This window comes from Chrysochloris asiatica, unplaced genomic scaffold (genome assembly GCF_000296735.1).
Source record: "Chrysochloris asiatica unplaced genomic scaffold, ChrAsi1.0 scaffold00529, whole genome shotgun sequence".
NCBI classification, from domain to species: Eukaryota; Metazoa; Chordata; class Mammalia; order Afrosoricida; family Chrysochloridae; genus Chrysochloris; species Chrysochloris asiatica.
In genome coordinates, this window is record NW_006409047.1 from 384446 (window position 1) to 390415 (window position 5970).

At 39.7% G+C, this 5970-nt stretch overlaps 1 pseudogene; it reads left to right on the forward strand.

The window, feature by feature from the left end:
• Nucleotides 1-613: 613 nt before the first annotated feature.
• On the forward strand, nt 614-1480 carry LOC102832876 (annotated as a pseudogene).
• Nucleotides 1481-5970: the final 4490 nt, after the last annotated feature.

A 5970-nucleotide genomic window follows, 5' to 3' on the forward strand; every position in this document is an offset into this window, starting at 1 on the left:
AAATTGCTGCACAAGACCTTTTTAAAGTGGTGAAGAGCAAAGATGTCAGCTGGAAGACTAAGGTCCTCTGATCCAAGCCATGGTGTTTTCAATAACCTCATATGCATGTGAAAGCTGGACAGTGAATAAAGAAGGGTTTAGAAGAATGGTGATGGAGGAGACGATTGAAAGTGCTATGTGTTGCCAAAAGAACCAACAGAGAATACCAGAAAGATGTTTACCTGCACTTTATTGACTCCGCAAAGACTTCCAATTATGTGGACCATGACAAGCTATGGACAACATTGCAGAGAATGAGCATTCTGGAACACTTAATTGTGCTCATGAAGAACCTTTACATAGACCAAGAGATAGTTGTTCAAAAAGAATAAGGGAATACAGAATGGTTAACATTAATAAAGATGTGTTCATCATTCAATCTTTATGCTGAGTAATTAAATAATCTGAGAAACTGCATTATATGAAGAAAAACATGGCATCAGGATTGGAGGAAGACTCAGTAACAACCTGCTATATGCAGTTGATACAACCTTGCCTGCTTAATCCCAAGGGGACTGAACACACTGGTGAGGATCAAAACCACAGTCTTTGATATGTGTCGTACCTCAATGTAATGAAAACAGGAATCTTCACTACAGAAGCAGTAAGCAACATTCATATAAATGAGGAAAAGCTTGAAGTTGTAAAAGATTTCTTTCTGTTTGAATCAACCTTCAACATTCATGAAAGCAGCAGTCAAGAATTATGTAGTGCGTGAACGAGGACCTGTGCTCCTGGACCGCGGTGGACACGGCCGCTCAGATCATAGAGCACAAGTAGGAGGAGGGCAATGAGACTGAGAGAGAGAGGGCCTCCTTCATTCTCCAGAGTCTTTGTGGATCCACACTCTGGAGAGTGAAGTGGCTCCAGAGGTACCTGGGAAATGGAAAGGCGACACTGCAGCATGCAGAATCCCCAAAGACACACGTGACTCACCACCCATCTCTGACTGCAAGGTCACACTGTGGTGCTGGGCTCTGGGCTTCTACATGGCGGAGATCACTCTGACCTGGCAGCGAATGGAGAGGACCAGACCCAGGACATGGAGCTTGTGGAGACCAGGCCTGAAGGGGACGGAGCCTTCCAGAAGTGGGCAGCGTTGGTAGTTCCTCCTCAAGAAGAGCAGAGATACACTTGCCATGTGCAATACGAGGGGCTGCCCAAACCCCTCACCCTAAGATGGGAACCTTCCCAGCCCACCATCCCTACCACGGGAGTCATTGCTGGCCTGGTTCTTTGTGGAGGCTTGGTCATTGGAATTGTGGTGGCTGGGGCTGTGACCTGGAGGAAGAAGAGCTCAGGTGGAAAAGGAAGGAGTTATGCTGATGCTGCAAACAATGACAGTGAGCAGGGCTCTGGTGTGTCTCTCACAGCCTCTAAAATGTGTGACAGCAGCCTTGGGAACAGAGCAATACATGATTTGTTCACTTCCCAGTTGTGATTCGTAACCCCTGCCTGCTCTTCTGCAACTGGTGTCTGAATGTGACTGCGTACCTCTCAGAATACTGTCAGGATGTGGTGGGAGTCACTTACCCTTGCCAACACTGACCTGTGTCCTTCCCTGGTGGATAGTCTCTGTTCCAGCAGAGATAGGACTGCAACATTTCCACCAGTGATGTAACTTCCTGTTACTCTGAGCTTCACTGTCTCCCATCTTTATTTAAAATGAGAATCTAAGAATGAATTTGATTTCTCAGATTTTTGGCATTAGGCAGATTTGGTCAGCTAATTAAAAGAGAAATTTTCTGAATTTTAAGAGAGAAATAAATGAATGTTTTGAGGGGGAAAAAAAGAATTATGCAGCACATGACCTCTTTAAAGTTTTCAAGAGCAAAGATGTTAGTTTGAGAATAAAGGTGCGCCGAGCCCAAACCATGGTATTTTCAATATCCTCACATGCATGTGAAAGTTGAACAGTGAATACATAAGGAAGATAGTAGAAGAACTGATGCATTTGAGTTATGGTATTGTGGGAGAATATTAAGTGTACCATGGACTGCCAAAAGAACAAACGAATCTGTTTTGTAAGAAGTGCAGCCAAAATGTTCCTTGGAAGCCAGGATGGCCATATTTCACACAGTTTGTCTCTCATAGCTCAGACATATTGTCAGAAAGGACCAGTCCCTGGAGAGGGATATCATGTTTTGTAAAGTGAAGGGTAGGAAAAAAGAGAAAGACCTCCCACTAGATAGATTCACACAGAGGTAGCAACAACAGGCTAAATTTAGCAAAGATTGTGAGGTTGGAATAGGAGCAGGCAGTGTTTCATTAGTTATGTTGTGCGTAGGGTCATTATGAGTTGGTACAGACTCCATGGCACCTTTCGACAACAACATTTCTAAATGCTAAAGAATGTTGATGTTTAAATGAGATTTAACCTTCAACACGGAAATGTTAAAATGGCAATTAATTCATAGTCAAAGTAATAATTTAGATAATTATGTTGTTATATGCTGAGTGCAAACAAATGCAATATAATGACAAAAGAATGCATAAGTATCATGTCAAAAAACATTTTACTATTTGTAAATTAGCTCTTTGTAGTGGTTGTTAAGCACCGTTAAGTCAGTTCCAACCCATAACAACCCTATATAGGGTTTCTGAGGAGTAGAATGGTGAACTTGAACTGCTGACCTTGAGGTTCAAACCAATTTTGCAGTCCAGCACATTCACCCATGGTGCCATATGTATGGCAGAATCCTCTAATCTGTGAAGATATTGCCCAAGATCAAAGAGCACAGCCTTTGGTATGGATTACATCTCAATGTAAAGACAACAAAAATCTTCAACATTCAACTAATAAACAACATTTTTATCAATGGAGAAAAGATTGAAGTTGTCAAGGACTTCATTTTTCTTGCATCACTATCAACACTCATGGAAGCAGCAGTCAAGAAATCAAATGACGTATTGCATTAGGCAAATCTGTTGCACAAGACCTTTTCAAAGTGTTGAAGAGCAAAGGTGTCAACTTGAGGACTAAGGTGCGCCGACCCAAGCTATGGTATTTTCAATAACTTCATATTCATGCAAAAGCTACACAGTGAATAAGGAGACCATTGATGCTTTTGAGTTATTTTGTTGGAGGAGAATGTTGAGTGTCATGGGCTGCCCAAAGAACCAACAGATCTGTGTTGGATGAAGTGCAGCCAGAGTGCTCCTTGAAGGCCAGAATGGCCAAGTTTCATCTCTCATACTTTGGACATATTTTCAGGAGGGATCAGTCACTGGAGAAGTATATCATGTTTAGTAAGGTGGAGGGTCAGAATAAAAGAGGAAGACCCGCAATGAGATGGACTGGCCAATTGGCAGCATCGACGGACTCAAGCGTGGCAATGGTAGTGAGCTTGGACCAGGATCGGGCAGTGTTTCATTCTGCTGTGTATCAGGTTGCTATGAGTCGGTCCCGACTCAATGGCACCTAACAACAACAACAACAACAACAATTTTTCATAGATTATCTCCTAAGAGTTATTGGTTATGAGTTATGAGTTATATTGGTTATGAGTCTGGTAATGAGATATATCGGTTATGAGTCTGGCTGCTAGTCTCAAAGTCAGCATTTCAAAATTTCCAGTCTTGTTCGGTGGAAGAAAGATGAGGATTTCTACTCCTGTAAAGTCTTAACAGCCTCAAAAACTCTATGCAGGATCTCTATGAGTCAAAACCAACTCCATGGCTCACCACTGCAATCACCAGCTGTGATTAACAAATTCATCTGGAGTTACCGACTCAGTAGATCTTGCGTGGATGCTGTCAAGATTGCCATTTCTAATAGACTGCATTTCTAACAGGTGGTGTTGATGCTGCTGGTTCAGAGATCACACTTTCAGAGCAGCTGCTCCTATCTGTTTCTCTGATACATTTCTCTATTAAACATTTTCTTTCTTTGTTTACTTTCCTCACAGGCAATGCTTGCTAGATTATACTGATAGTCTGTTAATTTCATGGAAGACTCTGAGTGTCCTGGGTTTTCTGTGAAAATGATTTCCTCTAAAAATACCAGAAGATGAACCAAGGTGAGAATGCCTAATTTATGCCTCTGGAGACTCAAGATAATGTGCTTTAGGGATCCTGAGAGTTTATTGAAGGCTTCCAGGATATTAAACGGGGTTGGATTTTCAGATATTTTATTAAATACATTGGTTTATTGTCATTTCACTCTTAAAACAATTCAGCTCCTTTGAGGTTAAGAGAGACTAAGAGAAAGGAATTTTATTTTCACTTCTATCTCCCTAAAGGCCAATGAGGAGAGGTGTAAATGTGATTGTCTGTGTGACCTGTTTGTTAATGTGCTAGACTGAAAAGTCAGTTTGAAGCACAAGGTGGGCAGTTGAAACTCACCAGCCACTCTTGGGAAAACTCTATACATGCTCGCTATTGGTCAGAACAGACTCAATGGCACTTAACAACAACAATTATTATTTTATTTGATACTTTCAATCAGTGTGATCTTTCCTCTTGAGATTAGATAAACTCCCTCATTTAAAAAAAAAAAAACAAAAAAACACAACTCTTTCAGGACTACACATTCCCTTTAATGTGCTGCTATAGCACTTGTCTCTCTTTGTAACATTTAATTTCAAAGTAAGAAGCTTCTCCCTAAGGGAGTTGTGAAAGTTACAAGAACTCTCAATAACCTTTATCCTCAAACTCCCATGGTTACAAAAAAGAACTCCCTTCCTTTAAGAAATCCCAAAATGTCAATAGTCCTAAAGTTGAAAAAACCTGGTCTAGAGTATTGAGGGATAATGTTAAAAACTTTATCTAAAATATTCCAGCTACTTTCTATTATGTATGATTGTACTGAAAATATTATATAAAATGAATCTCACAATCTTTCTGTTTTAGTTTGTACTGCTTCACATTTTTTTCAAGGCCTTTTCCACAACTTAAATATTTTTGTTTGTTTGTTTTTATAGGCTTACTTGTTTGTTTCCTCACCCACCCATGGAATGTAAAATGTTTAGGTCAGGAACTAATTTTTCTCCTGGAATCCTAAAATTAAAAGCGATTGAAAATAAAAGCAAATAGGACAGATGTCATCCCTACCTTAAATAAATGATTACAAATACACTGCTTTGTTCCAACTACTATACATTTTAAGTAACAAGCCTCACAATATAGATTCAGAACTTCTAGAGAGTTTTGGTAGTGAGGCTGGCCCAAGACAAGACATTGTTTCATTCTGCTGTGCATGGGGTCGTTGTGAGTCGGTTCTGACTCAATGGCACCTAACAACAACAACAATAATAAGAGAGTTTTAATAAATCATTCATTGCAAAAGTGTAGAGAACAACAGAGTTTACTCCTTAGCTAGCTATTTCTACATAGTTATGAAAAGAAGGTGGATACGAGAAGAAACTAGAAAAACAATCTAAATTATGGCTATATAAAATATTTATGGAAAATTTCTTGACAAGATATGGAGCACTTTCCAACTTCTGTGTCACTGGAATGCTGCATTTTCAACACAATCTAAGACATAGCTGACTCAGGGTATCTGTTTTTGCAGTAAGTGACTTTATAAAACTGGATTATAGAGGTGATTCTTCAGCTATATACATTTACTTTAACCAATGCAGTACAATTTTCGATTAAATTCATGGTATGTAAATTATAACTTAATAGAGTTGTTAGAGGAGCTCTGGTAGAGTAGTGGTTAGGGGTAGGCCTACGAAGCTCAAGGTCATCAGTTCGAAACCACCAGATGTTCCATGGGAGAAAGATGAGGTTTCCTACTGCTGTAAGACTTACAGCCTCAAAGACCCTATGCAAGGTGGCTATGAGTCAGAACTGACTCCACAGAATACCACCACCATCGACAGAGTTATTAGAGTAAATTTTCAGAAATTTTTGTTTAGAATTACTTAAAATGAGTTGGAAATATTTACATACATACATACACATCTTTCTTTCTTTCTTTCTGAA